At 40.2% G+C, this 16516-nt stretch overlaps 2 pseudogenes; both read left to right on the forward strand.

The window, feature by feature from the left end:
• Positions 1 to 331: 331 nt before the first annotated feature.
• LOC149221142 (protein STICHEL-like 3) lies at positions 332 to 2402 on the forward strand (annotated as a pseudogene).
• A 16-nt stretch (positions 2403 to 2418) lies between these two features.
• Positions 2419 to 3070, forward strand: LOC149221143 (alpha-1,6-mannosyl-glycoprotein 2-beta-N-acetylglucosaminyltransferase-like; annotated as a pseudogene).
• The last annotated feature ends 13446 nt before the right edge of the window (positions 3071 to 16516 follow it).

Below are 16516 nucleotides of genomic sequence, written 5' to 3' on the forward strand. Positions count from 1 at the left end.
GCAGAAGCAACATCGTCCAGATCAAGCATTTGAAATTGGATCAACCATTCTATTCATATTCCCTATCGTAGAATTCAAGTATTGTGATTATAGACTCTGGGCTATTTTCAAACTGTCAAGATCAGGTAAACAGATTGAGATTTATGATTATCCCATGTGACATCCAAATGATTGTGTCTATTTGATGAAATGAATTGTTTCTTACAAGTGGAGGAAAATGAAGTCTATTCCATAGCAGAGCATGGTATATTTGATACTTGTTACACACTTAAGTCAAATGGATAGAAATGACGATTTGTAGTTTGTTCTTGGTCCTTCTGTAGCAGTGTGCCTAGCTTTTCATTGTCGTACTTGTAATATTTATCTGTCTTGGTCAGCTTTCCCAAAATGCCTGCCATTTTCCTTATATCCACATGTTTTCATATTGTCCCCGATTTTACTTTGAGATCTCTTAGAGCTGTACTCGTTATAGCACAAGACATTAACGTTGATGACGACGTTAACCTCTAGAGGCAAGTACAAAAGTATCTCTGAGAAGGGTTCAAATATTCAAGATCACTTAAGAAATCATGCACATTTAACTAACTGTATTCATTTGAAGCATCACATTCACATGCAGAAATCAAAAATCATGTTGGATAAGAGCTGTTCAGTGGAGACCTCTCTTATGAAAGATTTGACCATTCTACAAAGGTCACAATCTCTCAGGGACCCTTCTACAAGTCCATCATGGAATTCTCCTATCATAGGATCATTGATGAAGAAGCTAGAAAATGAAGGTGCATTTAAGAAGAAAGATCTTGGAGGTATGAAGCCTATGGGTGGTGATTTTAGGAAAGGGTCGAGAAGTCCTCTAACTGCATCTCCCCTTTCTCAAAGTGACACATCTAGGAAAACAAGAGGTGTAGTAGGAGGAAGCAGTGCGAAAGGTTCTGTGGAAGCTGATAGAAGACAAAGGAGAAGAAGGAAACTGATTGGTTATGGTCATGCAGATAGTAGGGTAAGACAGATGGAATTGAAAAGAAATGGGAGGAAGAAGGGTTTGACTCATGAAAATTGGAGAAGTGATTCTGAGCTTGGAAGGAAGCCTAAAGCAAAGGATTTGTGCCGAAAAGATAGGCTGTTAAGTGATGCATTTCATTGTCAAGGGAGAATGGAACCTAATGCAGATTTAATGACATTACCTCCAAGAGGTTGGAACAGGGATACTAAAGGCAATATATCGAATACTTTGGATGGTAAGTTGAAAAACAGAGCAGCAAAATATCTCCAGGTTCATTCTCCGCACCTCTTTCAAAATAATGACTGTATAAGGAAAGATAGAATCCATGATGAAGAAGAGGAGACAGTCTCGCCAATTGATGATAAGGATTGTTCAACTTCTCACTTTGACTCACATTATCACCCAAATTGTCCCGCAGGGGAACTGGACAGGTAAAAAAAACACAAGTTAAAAGGCATTAAGAGGTGCATTCCGGAGAAGCAGGAGAGCATTTTGAATATTTATCAGTTTCAGTTGGTTTGAACTCTGGTAGTCGTGGTGGGATTAGTAACAAAGATTTCACAGTTTCACAAAAAGTTGGACCTCAAGCAGGAAGTGGGAAATAAACGGTCATTGATATTCCCAAAAAGGGCTGTGGGACACGATAGAGGCAAAAATATATTGGATTTGGCAGGTAGGAGCCTCTCATGTGGGCTTTCAGATTCAGCCACACGAAAAATTGAAGGGCTTGTGTCACAAAGCTATTCCAGTTCTCAAAGGGAGTTTTCTGTTGCATTAGAAACATCTGATCATTCTATTTCTTCTTTAGATTCTGATTCTGAGTCGCTTCCCCTACTAATGGAACCAAGTGGGTCTCAGGAAAGTGCAGATACAGATACACAAGGAAGAATGCTTTATGTGAGCTAGATCTCTATGATGACCATAAAATTCGTCTCAGACAAAATATTGACATGGTTTCTGAAACTAGATTGATCGGCCATTTGGGACATGGACAAGATATTATGGGCAGTGATTGTTTGAGATCTCAAGATAGGTGTAGGAGCTTGTCTCAGAAGTATGTTCCAAAGACATTTGGAGAATTGGTTGGGCAAAATTTAGCTGCCCAGGCTCTCATGAATGCTATAGTGAGGGGAAATATTGCCCCAGTTTATGTGTTCCATGGTCCTCAAGGAACAGGTAAAACATCATGTGGTAGAATATTTTCAACAGCCATGAACTACCATTCTCTGGATCTGTCACGTCCTTTTGGACTCTGTTGTTCATGTTTAACTCAAAATCTTGGTCAGAATTTAGATGTAAAAGAAATTGGTGGCATTGGCTCTCGGGCATTTGAGACTTTTCAGATAGCCCTTGACAATGTGGAGGGCATCGATGAGACTTTATCGATTGTAAGCCATGACGGGTATTTTGAAGAAATGAATAAGATAGTAGATGGAATAAGGTTTTGCCAGGTAAAACAAATTTTTTCCCCCTTTTCCCTTCACTTGTTTGCTAATTCATTTCCAGGTGTGTCACCTAGAGATTGCCAAGGTAAGGATGATTCCTTGATTAAAAAGTGTAAAGAAATGTTGATCAGTATGGAAACCACAGGTCTCCCAAAATAGTTTCTCTGAAGCACCATTGGTGGTGGATGATGAATTGGATTTGGGCTGGAATGGAAGAAACCAAACGACACAATGGACATAAACTTTTCATAGAGGAGGACCATTTTATTTTCTCAATGCTTACAGAAATATTCAAATTTTATCTGCATTGAAGTAACATAAATGTGTTGAGTGCTATGCTGCAAATTTGGCTCCTTCTGATGTGAATTATAAGGGGGAAGAGTCATAGAATTTGATTGCCGAGAAGATGGGCAATATTGGGTATGCTTTCAATAGAACAGTTTGGAGAAAAATCCATTCTAAGGCAAGAGAGTTTTGTTCTTTTGATGATTACAACTGGGATAGCACCATGTGGGCAGTAGTGTATCCTTCATTTGGCACTCTAGATAAACTATTTTGTGAGTTCCTTATTAAAAGAAAGAGATTCATGCTAGTAATTAAATTCTTCTACCTCATATTCTAAGGTGGCTATAAAGGTTGTATCTTTTTTTTTTCTTCTAAGCCCCTAAGGGCAACCTGCGAAAACCCTTTTGGTATAAGGAGAAGTATAAGCAAACCCAACAGTCCCAATCTAAACAAGCAGGCCAGGGTGACCAAACGCCTCCATGAAAAGTTAATACTGCGGCTTCTGCTGCGTACAACCATGTTTATATAGATTGCAACATTGATTGCATTATTGATTGTCATGACAAAACATGCGGGAGGAGTGCTACCCACCTCGAATTTTTATTTGCTCGTTTTGGAGAAGACTAGAAGATAATCGAACCAGCGCAATTTCATCACAAAATCACTGATTTCTGCCCTGAGAATCCATGATGTCGAGGGCTTTTCATCTCAATCAGGTTCTCCGTCAACAACAAGAAATGGCTGCCCTCCATAAAACAGTGCGGGGTTCTAACAACTTCCGTTGTTTAAACCTGGACTCTATATCTTCGCCACTCACCTCTCTATGTTTGCAAATTCATAAATAGTTAGACAGACACCGATACCATACTCTGAGAGGCGCTCATAACAAGAAATGGCTGCCCTCCATAAAACAGTGCGGGGTTCTAACAACTTCCGTTGTTTAAACCTGGACTCTATATCTTCGCCACTCGCCTCTCTATGTTTGCAAATTCATAAATAGTTAGATACACACAGATACCATACTCTGAGAGGTGCTCATACCGGTGTAAGAGTTACTCCCGTACTATAAACATTTTCAAGTCCAGAAATCAGGTTTATGATGAGGCAATTTAAGATCTGTAAATGGGTGCAAGGTGGGCTTTGGAGGGCAAATTTGAAGAATCTATATATTAGAATTATGAGTCCTTATGAGGGTTATAAATTCTTAGAGCGGAATTTGGGTTTAGTGGGTTTTGGGTCCAGATTGTGAACCAAAGCTCTGATACCATGTGTAGGGACCTGATTCCTATTATTAGAGCCTCTATTTTGTTTTACACTAACATATCTATTTTCCTGTTAATTTAAAAATAATAAAAGGAGTTTGCTGACCATTTTACACAGCTTTAAACATTTAACATCTTATCATATTATCATAAGCAACATAAATTAAGGTGAGCATTCCATTGATATCCACTTAACAAGAGTAGTCCATGGAAAAATACCTGCTCCGGCGGTTGATGATGATACCTTTGTCTTATAGCTCCAGCTGAACGCTCCTTCTGACCGACCCAACCGGATTTACCTCCCAGCCAACTAGGAAATGAATTCCTAGCCCAGGAAACCTCCACAGGTTCCCTAGCCCTCCGTGCCCAAGTCCAACCAGATATAGTGTGTCCTCAAGAAGAATGTGCAAAACTAGATAATGATACTTTCCTCCTCTCAAACCCAAGAAACCTCCACAGGTTTCCAAGGTCTCCCAAAATAATAACAAGGCCAAACAATCACAACCAACCCCCACAATCCTAAGCAAGACTCCAACCCTCCTTTCCTTCCTTCCCCCTTCCCTTTTTATACCCTCTTTCCTCAACCACCTCTCATTAATGTCATTAACTTCTCATCCATCCTTAGTTGACTTCTCTTCTCCCAAGTAAGCTAAGAGTACATTTGGAATTGTGACATGAATATAAAATTGAGAATTTAATGGGAAAGGATCATGTCTTCTCCCAAGTAAATCTGAAAAGTACATTTGGGAATGTGAAGTGTAATTACATGGAGAGGACCATGTCTTCTCCTTAGTAAATGTGAGGGTACATTGGGGAATGTGAAATGAATAAATATATATTGATGATAAGATGGAGAGGACTATGTCTTCTCCCAACTAAATGTGAGGGTACATTGGGGAATGTGAATGTACTTACATGGAGAGGACCATGTCTTCTCCTTAGTAAATGTGAGGGTACATTGGGGAATGTGAAATGAATAAATATATTTTGAATTAATGGAAGGAGACCATATCCTACATAATATTCAATTTGAGAAGGTAAGTGGGGAATTTGAATAATGGAAATCATAAATTTATATTAGACCAATATTTCTCAATATTTTCACACAATGTAAATATTAACAAAATTTGTAGGATAAGATTTAAGTGGGGCATTACAGTTTTGCAGACATGAAAGCATTCTGCCAAGTGATTTGATTGGCAAAAAAGGAAATAAAAGCTCTTATTTGAATATCACCACAAATAGGAAGTAAATTAATCTTTCTATCTTCAGGCATAGCCTCATTGTGAAGATAGAGTTCACACAGCAGATTCTGGTCATTGTTTGGTGCTTCTGCAAAAGTTTCAATGAATTGCTGTGGTGTAGAGACCCGGTGTGGTCTTCCATCCTTTATTGCTTTTAATTGGAGGAACGCTAAGTGTTCTCTCAAGAATACAGAATAATTAAAAGAAGGCGTTCTTGTAGCCAGTAAGCGTTGGACTAAATCGAAGATAAGAGACAGTCTAGCTTTTAATTGCTTATTTTCTTTGTGTTGTGCACGAGACTGTTCCATTGCTTCCCAATTCCTATAGGCATAATTAAACCATAATGACTTCTGATGTTGAAATGCCTTTCCTTGGGAGAGCTCGTATTTTGCTTTCCATGTGTTGCTTAATTCTTCAAAACTAGAAGTCTGTGCATGAGCATTGCTAACACAGGGAGGTTCATTTTGTATATGCACAGTTGTAAAAGATTTTGATTCTGGTTTCTGCTCATAATAACTTGGGTAGGCAGGGGTGGTTCTATTTCTTCTTCTGGTTTCTGCTCATCAATAACTTGGATAGGTCGGGGTGGTTCTATTTCTTCCTCTGATTTCTGCTCATCAATAACTTGGGTAGGTCGGGGTGGTTCTATTTCTTCTTCTGAAATCCTTGAAGACCTTGTTGGTTCTTGTGTAACAGCAGGGTGTTCCTTTTTAAATATAGCAGGGCTAGCTCCAGTCAATGGGACTGCAATTATTTTATATCTTGCTTGAGTATAGATATCCCCACATTCACTGCACATGTATTCACTGTATTTCTCTTTCTCTACACTCTTTTCAACTTGAGATGCTACTTGAGCTAACATGTACATATTGAATTCTTCTTTATAGGCTTCCCTAGCCATTGCTAACTCTTTCTGATAGGCCTTAATTTCTGATGTTAAGAACTCATTTTCTTCTTGTAGGGAGGCAAGAGTAACCGGAGCTTCTATAGTTACAGATTCCAAAGGAGAAGAGAATTTTTGTTCAACATTAACTTCATCATGTGCGTCCCCAACAGGTGGTTCTTGTGTTTCACCTATTGGGTCAGTTTGTGTATCAGTTTCACCTAGGGCATCTTCTTCTTGCTCCCCAACAGGTGGTTCTTGTGTGGCACCTATTGGGTCAGTGGTTGGTTCTTGTGTAACAGCCACATGCAGATCGTCTTCTTTTTGCTCCCCAACAGGTGGTTCTTGTGTGGCACCTATTGGGTCAGTGGTTGGTTCTTCTGTAACAGCCACATGCAGGTCGTCTTCTTTTTGTTCGCCAACAGGTGGTTCTTGTGTGGCACCTATTGGGTCAGTGGCTGGTTCTTGTGTAACAACCACATATCCTATATCAACTTTGATGTCTAGTTTGAATTTGTCGGTAGTTGGTTCTTGTGGAGCAGCTGCCTCTGTTGAGAAAAATGATGTTACAACATCGTGAACACTTTGAATTTCGGCATCTGAGGGTGAAGGAGGTGAAGGTTTAGGGCTATGTGGAATACGGGTGTTTAAAATGATAGGAGGAACGACCTCGGTTGTTGCAAACAACCTTGTTCGTTGCCGAGGTAGGGAACCAGGAGAGACAGTATTTTTCCTCTTGCGATGAATTTTACTTAGGGAATCATCAGAAATAGTAGCTGCCTTTACTGAGGCCCTGGTTCTTCTTTTTAATGGGGTTGCAGTTTTCTGTTGCTTTTTCCTTTTAAGGAAAGTGATGAAAGTATCCTCGTCTAAATCATCGGTAGGGATATGAACTATGAGAGTGGACGGTTTGGCTTCATCATGGGGTGAGGACTGTAGCAGATTTTCAGTGGTTAATTGGGATGTTCCTGCTGCTGGTTCCTGAGTTTCAGCATCTTGCTGGGAATTTTCTTCATTTTGCTGAGGATTTTCCTCACCTTGCTGGGGAGGGTTAATGAGGGCAGGCGGGTTATGCAGGGCGAAGCCTCTATTTATCAGGAGTTGGACCAAACGATGGTGCGTGAGGCAGAGGAGTTGGTGCCTAGCGTTCACAGTGTAGTGTGCCATATTTTTCATACATCTAAGGAGATAATAAGGCATATTTACTAGACGACCATGCCGCAAATGATTTAATAAGACAAAGTCATGTTGGTAAACTACCTTATAGTGTCCCTCGCAAGTGAAGTAGTGCTTGACGAATTCTGCAACTTTTGGCCAAGGTGGTGGTAATGACCGAAGCGCAACACCCCTGCCTTTGGCTTCCACCTGCTCCCCAGGTAACAAGAAATCTTGTTATGCATTGAGGATAAGATGCTTCCTACTGAACCAGCGAATGTCATTGGTTGGAAGCCCCGAAACTTGTGCTATGTCTTCTTCTGTTACTGGGATTCTCACCCCTTGGACAGTAGAATACCCCTCCCTCAAATTGCATGCAAATTCGAGAACCTGCTGCAAATCAAATTCCGGAAGTCTTCTGAAATAGTCCACCCATCCTGCTTGTAGGAAGATTTGGCATGCGTTTGGGTAAAGTTCCAGTAATGCCGTCGAGCCTAGTTCATGTCTAACAGCATCTCCTCCCATGGTTATTGTTTTAGGCAGAATACAAAGTGCAGAGCCGAGTTGTCGACGTCGAAACAGAGAAGAACGTTGCAAAATGAAATTATGACGTGGTAAGGCATAAACGAGTTGGATTAGATACAACCGGGAGGAACAGGGATGGCGGTGATGGGCGTATTATGTAATGATTATGATATTTCGGTAATCCCCCCCAACTGTGGCTGAATGATATGGTTGGCAGTACGACGCTTTTAGCGGTCATGTCAATTATCTCCTCATTAACTACAATTTAATATTCACACATAACATGCATACCTTTACAATTACCTTTGGTTGTTGTGCCGAAAAGTGTTATCTTGTCCTTAATAGGTCAATGATCAGTATATAAAGGGTTTGTAAGGTGTGAGGGTTTTTATACACGAGGTTTTTATTATTCACAAGAGGCAGTAGTGAAGGGGTATTATTAACAAGATAAATGGCTGATTCCTTGGAATAAAGAATGATATGTTTCTATTGAAGTAATAGTTCATTCTCGGGAGTAAAAATAGGGATATTAAGGAAAATAGAAAAGATTGGTGTTTAAGCAGTGGGATTTGGTGTTTTGACACTGGAAAGTGGTGTATCAACAACGGGAAATGGTGTATTAGCAACGGGAAATGGTGTATTAGCAACGGAAAATGATGTATCAACGATGGGAAATGGTGTATCAGCGATGGGAAATGGTGTATCAGCAACGGAAAATGGTGTATCAGCAACGGGAAATGATGTATCAGCAACGGGCAATGGTGTATGATCTGGAATGACATGGCAATGCTTTTCCAATCTGCAAATTAATTCTTCCTATATTGGAATTTTTCTTTTCAGCCACCATCCAAAGCTAAGATCTGAAAAATAATTAATTGTAACATGGCAACCATTGACAAGGATTATTAGTTAAGAAATCTAATCTAAAAATAAATATATAAACAGGAAATTAAGTGCATTGAGGGATAGCTGGTTCCCCCAAAAAAACATAGTGCATGTTTGTCATGCAAGTAGCTTTGAAATCCTCTTTAGAAACAGGTCGTTGATACAAACGGAGTCGATACCCATTCACTAATAATGGTGTTCTACTATCATCAATCATTAGGAGTCTAACTGTTCCATTTGGAAAAACAACATCTACTTCATAAGGTCCTAGCCACCTTGTTCTTAATTTACCCTGAAAATTTTCAAAACGGGAGTCATACAGTAACGCCCAATTACCTTTTTGGAACTGCTTGTGCTTAATAGTTTTGTCATGCCACCTGGTTCTTTGCTGTTGTATCATGGTTGTTTGATGGATGGCATCCAACCTCTTTTCATCCAATTCCTAAAGCTGTTGCAACCTAGCTGTCTGTGCATCAGTCAAATCAAGGTTAATAGCTAAAGTAGTCCTTAAGGTTTTGATTTCAAATTCCACAAGAAAAACAACACTTTTGCCATAAACTAATTCATAAGGTGAAAAAACCGTAGTGTTCCTCCAAGTAGTTCTGTAAGCCCATAATGCTTCAGGAAACCTTTGAAACCAGTTCGTTCTATTCTCCTTGACTGTATTTGTTAAAATGGCTTCTATGACTTTCTTTGTACTTTCCACTTGCCCATTTGCCTGGGGGTGATAAGGTGTAGTCATTTTATGCTTGATGTGATATTTCTGGAGTGTATTTTTGAAGCGATGAGAATTAAAAGGAGGTCCTCCATCTGTAACTAGCTCTCTAGGCAAACCAAACCTAACAAAGATTTCTTCAAATAGAAAAGTTAACACTGATTCTTCATTAGTTTTGATGAGTGCCTTAGCTTCTACCCACTTAGTCATATAATTTGTGCAAACTAGTATATAAAATCTTTGATTGGATGGAGGATTGATGGGACCTATAAAATCTAATGCCCATCTTTCAAAAGTTCAAGTATTACCTGGGGGTTAAGTGGCATTTCATCCATGTGATTAGGCTGGCCCATTCTCTAACAGCTATCACAGGCCCTCACATATTTCCTTGCGTCCTTGAAAAGTAACCCAATAGTTATAATACATGTGCGAAAACGTGTTGGCCTGTTAGTAAGCTCCAGAATTAAGCGAAAGTTCCAAGACACATCATTACACCATGTTGGTCACTGTAATTGTTTATTAATAAAACAGTTGAGTGCCACATAAATTATCAACCCGGGAAAGTCTTATTATTCCAAAGGTGACTACGTATTGTATGTACTCAATCTTAATGGTATTAAAAGTTGTAGTATAAACAATCTATTATATATTAAATCCCTACTATCTGTTACAGCAGTTACAGTAGTTACAGCCTATTGCAGAAAATGAAAGAAGAACAAATAACTTAAAGGAAACAAATCTGCAAAAGGTAGTGATGGTTGTCCTGCAACAAAGGATCAGGACCCTATCCTTAGAGTAAGGACTTTCAGCACCTGCCTCTATTGTTCAGTTCACCAATACACTCTGTAAATCTTAATCACCGGTGAGGCACTCATATGCAACATCAATTAGTTAAAAAGGAAAACAGAGTTTCAGCAAAATTAAATATCCTTAGAAGAAGTAACTGTGATATAAACAGAAATCACACACACACCACACAACAGAAAGAAGATGGGTGAATCTTGTGATGAAGGTGGGCCCTATCCCTGTCACAAGATTCCCCAGAACATAGGAATTAAGATAAAATACTTAGAACAGGATTGTATTCATCTGCCAATAAACCATATTACAAGAAGAGATTCAGCCTCATCCCTTCACTACAAGTTCTATGTTACAGTTTTTTCCCCTCCTTTCTGTCCCCCTCTCTAATGTAGATGTCTCCTCTTTATAGAGGAGACATTTATTACAAATGATTTTCATATATTCTGACTCAACCCTTTTGAACCAAAAATAAGAAAGTCAGTTCTTGATAACAAAATATTGTTACAGTCATGAGAATCATGATCATTACAACCAATATTGTAATCGGTTAGACTCCTTTGCCGATGCAGATTTTTTACGCAAATCCCAACTGTTCGTGTTGTTTCAACTTCAAGGTTCATGTTGTTCTTTCTGTTTCAGCTTCACGGTTTGCGTTGTTTCCGTTGTTTCAGCAACGACAAAATGCGATCCTGCCAGTTAGGTAGTTTCAACAATTCGTCAGTATTTTAATCAACTTCAGGGAACAATTATAAAGATAGCATGATTACGTGTTGAATAATTTAATATATAGTAATGAAGAATGTTATTCTATACCTTTTGGAGTGATTAAGCCAAAACACTAGTAAAGGCTTCCAACTAAGGGTTGAAGAGGGTAATACAATGGCAAAATATACAGTCAAAAATAGACAAAATGGGAACCTAACACACCATACATAACTAACCCCATGGGCGGGGCATTGGAGCCACTACTTACTCCTCAAAGAAAAGATTAAAGACTCTTAAGGCTATGTGGGAGGAGCTGAGGTGAAAAGTGCCTTGCATGTACAAATGAGGGGGCTATTTATAGCCAAGGGTGAAACTAACCCTTGTGGTTATTCGACTACCCTCATGACTGTTTGACTTCCATGACTTTTCGACTTTACATCACTCTTTGTACAACAAGTGGGTTTCTTGGACTTCCACGTTACATTATATTGATTGACATTATGGCCCATAGTAGAGATGTGGACGACATGACTCATGACATGACTCGACATGAAAATGTTGGTACATTCGTGTTGTTGTTGGTGTGCATGTCGAGTTGCAGTGTTGTTGGGTGATGGATTTCCACATGGTATGTCACAAATTCACCTCCACATGGCAAAGTGCGCGGAGTCTTTGATGGTCGTTGGTTCGCTTGATGTTGCTTTTGCATGTTGCTCCTTTCTTGTATGTTGGAAGGCTTCATAGGTTCGTCTATTCGCAAAAGGTGCATGTTCATCTATCCATATGTCCATGAACACATCTTGCATGTTTTCTCATCCTTCTATCCACGAACACATATTTTCATGATCATCCATTCATGAGCACATCTCTTTGCATGCATTGTTTTTTCGTCCATTGGTGAACCTGTCCTTCTACATGTGCTCCCTTCGTTCATCCCATGCGTTATCGCACCATGTTTTTTTGTGTACCTGTACTTACATCCACTCATGACGAGACAACATCAAATCCAAAAACTCCTAGTCTACCATGATACATGATCATTTCAGATGCAGGTGATCGGGAGATGCAACAAGGTTGCGAGGCAGGATGGAGGCTCCAGGTACTACTGATGAAAACTACGCAAGAGTCACTGGGTGATGAAGATGGGTAATATAGATCAACAGTGACTGTGTGTGGGGTCTAGCTCAGCTGGAGGACAAAAATGAACAGTTTTTGGGAGGAACAGTCTGGGCTACAGGAAGTGTGGGCAGGCAAAATCTGTGCAGTTTCTAGAACGAGCAGGAAATGGGAGCTTGGTAGCCAAAAGTATGCAATTCGTAGAGGGAACTGGAAGCTGGCTACCAGGACACTGGCAGTAAAAACTGCGCAATTCCTGGAGGGAAACTGCAATATGCTATTGCGTCACTAGTAGAAAAACTACACAATTCTTGAGGGGAACTGGCAGTCAGCTGCTGCAGCTTCTCAACACAAACTGTGCAATTCCTGGAGGAAACTAGTAGTCCGTTGCTGGGAGCTACTGGCAAGAAAAACTATGCTAATGCTAGTAGGTTGGCCTGTTGATCACCTCTACACATTTTCTGAGCTGAGCAGACTACTGGGCAGTAGAGGGCTTGCTCATGAAAGTTGCACAATTTTCTTGGTGAGCAGTTGATTGACTATCGGGAGGCCCGGCTGGAAAAACTGCGCAATTTTATGACGAAGGCAGGGACAAGACCTAGGTGTCTATCAGGCCTGTTTGCACAATTTTCTTAGTCAACAGAGTGGCAAGGTTTACAGCCTCTGTGAAATTTTTGAGGGGAGTCAGTCCCGGGGTGGTTGCCAGGTCAAACTCTCTGGTTAACCAACATGAAATTTAATTGATTTTGTTGCAGATAGCACAACTTGAAATTACTTGCTTGGGTCTTCTGCTCTGCTCTAGGTGATAATCGATCGAGTCGATGGTGGGTTGATGGTCTGACTGTCAGAGGGGAGTGCGGTCGTCAGTACTTCAACAAAATGACTAAGTGTGTGAACGAGTGAAAGATGCATATATGATCCTGCAAACACAAACTTACATGACTTGACGAAGCGACGACTCAAACAATCCAGACACACAATAAAGAAATTTGTGATTGATCGTTGGTGGACTATGATGATGCTTGTGTGATAGTTTTTGTGATTCTATGTGTGAGTGCGAGAGATGTTTTCATAGCGAACACAACATGTACACACGAAGTGAAGACTTTGAGCATGACCAAAACATGGTCGCAAGGATGAATTTGACACCAACATGAAAAAACTTGGGTGAAATGAACAAGTAAGGTGGGTGCAAAGACTCCCACGATCTCATGGAGTGAACTTGAGTGTGTGCAGTCACCAAATGAAACTCTCAAGGGAGGCTCTAAAATTGGGTACATGCCAAAATTTTGGAGAGTGGTTGTAGCCGCTACAACACTTGGTGACACACTGATAGAACTCCATCTTCTCTATTTTGGTTCATTTATAGCAATGGGCCTTGGTCTTTTGGGGAGTATTGATTCATTACGTGGGTTACTTCTGCTTCCCCACTTACACCATGGACATACATGGTTCACCTTTTTCCAACTCAGTCAAACACAATGAAACGTTCAACTTGATCATAGTGTTTCGAATCCGGGAAGGGTGACTTAACGAATGATTTGAAGATTTTCAGAGTATAAGTTTTCATCTCTGGTGTTGCTCCACTGCCAGCAGACCTGGACAGTACCCCCGCGGAGTCATGTAGGAACACATGCATTGCTCCACTACTATCGAGCGTGGTTAGTACCCCGGTGGAGTTGCATGCTTCACCTCTCTGCGCAGGAAGCTTTTCTCTTCTTTTTCCTTTGTATTTTTCAAGAGGGATGTGCATATGCACTTACTTATTTTTAGGGCAGAAGAAGGATCCTGACTTATTGAGAGTAGAAGATGTTTTTCCTTCAGAGAAGCATGTAAGACCTCTCACATAGGTGTTCTTGTTTGAATTTTCCCCTTCTCCGTTTCTACTAGTTGGATGAGCTTCAACACGGAGAGCAGAAGGTTGAGTATAGGCATGGGGCTTCCCAGTGTGGACAGAGGTTCATGCTTAGACCAAAACTTCCCTTGTAGACAGTTCATATTTTTTGTCAAGAATTCATCGTACGAAGATTATAACCAAGAATAGAGAAGACAAACATAAGACTGGCCAAGTATTTTAGTGTCACAAGACTCTTCTAATCTCAGCCACATACTCTATTCAAAAGCCTTAACGTAGTAGTTGGCAACACTTGTTTATGAAAAAAAAAATAGTAAGGTATCAAGCAACCACAACAAATGTGAACAAGAATAGTGAGCAGAAAAAATAAAATAAAAATAAACATAATAAGAAAAGCAAACAAGGTGCAAAGAACAAGCAACGAGTAGACTATGTACATGGCACGGGGCATGGCCTGGCCTACTAGAAGTAATGCTTGAGATCTTGGCCATTGACAGGAAGGTTGTCAACCCTATCATCAAGAGATTGCAGACGGTACGTGTGTGGGCCAAGATTCTCATGGACCAGTATAATATTATCGGGTTCCGCTATCGAAACCTTGTGGTATCCTGAAAGACTTTTAGGTGAAAATGGCACTATTACTTCAGATGTTGCATGCAACATAGGCTCTGATGATGGCAAGAGTTAGCTGTTTTTATTCTAGGAATGGTTCAAGTTTTTGAAATCAATGCACAAGTGTGTTTCCCTAGATTTCTTACGTACAGAACTAAAATTAGAAACCCATGTATGGTGACGAACTTTGTAAGTAATCCAAACAACCAACAACTTAGTCAATTCTTTCTGTATAAGAGGTTCAAGCGACAGATTTGATTTACCCAGCTTTTGTTGCAATGGCTTGGCTCCTCCTTTGCTTGGAATCCTGTGTTGGATCATTCGTGTGTCATTAGTACTCAGGTCATCATATACCCATGCAGATACGTCTCGATATTGTTTGATCAAGAAGAAAAAGGCTTGAAGCCACTGCGATGTGTAGTTTTCACCGAGACTAACTATTTTTGGATCATGATTGGTTCCCACGTTGCTCTATTCATTCGTAGTGGTGGACATATGGGTTCTAATGTTTTTAGGCCCTTGATAGCGGTTCTACAAGTCGTAGAGCTTGTTGGGAGAAACTGCACCCTTGGGGATGAGGTTTCCTTTCTTTCCATCAACTGCAGTGTTGAGGGGCTGCTCGTTCTCATCTTCATCAACTGTTGTGTCCTTGAAAATATCAATGATGTTCATAAAGTGGAGTATCTATCCTACTATTGTTTCTGAATCACCTACCACTTTGATTCCGGCCATGTGGAGGATAATGGCATTTTGTAAGCCCAACATGAGTGCTTCATATGCAACAATGTTGTTTGTGCACTCAAAATCCAAGCGGCTTGAAATCATTTGTTTTCCATTGTTTGGATCGATTAGGACGTGTTAGAGTCGGTCTTGTAGCCCTCCATCAGCGATCAAAGCTCTTTGCATTTGCATAAGTAGGTGTCCCATCAGTGTCAATTTTTGCATCCCATTAGGAATGCCATAACCCTGATGGAGGAGCTGGTGTCTTTGTTCCCCTCTTGGCATTGCTGGATCAAGTCATTTCAGTCCTTAGTTACTTTCAAGCTTCTCTTGTCTTGGCTTGAGGTCAAATTCCTAGGTCTAGCGTTTTGGTCAAATTTGTTTACAAGGTCATGTCTCTGAAGGTCAATAAGTGCTCAGCAAGCCAGAGGGATGATTTTAAAGGTGTTTCTTCGCAAATTTCAATCTTGTACAGTTAATCTTTACCTTGGATTTAAAAAATATGTTTTTAAAGGCAAGGTCATTGTTCAAATTTTTGTAAAAAGTGATGAAATTTCAAAAAGGTTCCAGAGACAGCATGTAACCCTGGCTCCCTTGCCAAGACCCCTCAGATGATATCCCTGCAAAAAGTATCGAGAAAAAGCATTAAATCAGTCAATTTCAGGACAAAGGAAACCAAGAAAAGTCAATTTTATAAACTGTCAAAGAGAAACATTATAAAGTGGGTTTGGGCATGAAAATTATTTCAAATCAAAGCTATAAAGGCCCAATCTCCCTCCATCGACCCTCATTGTGCATTCAAGTTGTTTGCAAGAGCGATTGAGTGAAACTTTGAGCGAATTTGGGAGCTGGACAGGCGCGCGACCCATCAGACCAGGTGCGCGACCCATCAGAGGTGCGTGACCCGTCAGCGCCATTCCAGCAGTGTAAACTTATAATGGGCGCGACCCGTCAGAGGCGTGCGATCCGTTGGGTGAGGCGCGCGACCCGTCAGCGTCCTCCTTTCAAAATTGCCTGCAAATTCATCCAAAGAGCCAACAAATCGCTAAATTGCCTGAGGTAGGCCCTCCAAACATATAAATTGCTTCTTGTTATGATTAAAGACATCATGAATTCATTTTTAAAGATCTCCATGTGCAAGAGAAAAGCTCCTTGTTGCTGTAGTTTGAACTTGTAAAAATGCCTAGGGTTTTATGTTGTTTTAAGAGTATTCCCTTGTAATCATTTTTTCCCCATTCCCATTTCTTTTTCCTTGATATTCGATGTAAATTTCCCTTGCTAAATTGTAAAGAAAATCCAAACCCT

The sequence above is a fragment of the Pinus tabuliformis genome, chromosome Q (assembly GCF_031772625.1).
Source record: "Pinus tabuliformis cultivar Carrire ecotype Pingquan chromosome Q, CPIR1, whole genome shotgun sequence".
In the NCBI taxonomy this organism is placed as follows: domain Eukaryota; kingdom Viridiplantae; phylum Streptophyta; class Pinopsida; order Pinales; family Pinaceae; genus Pinus; species Pinus tabuliformis.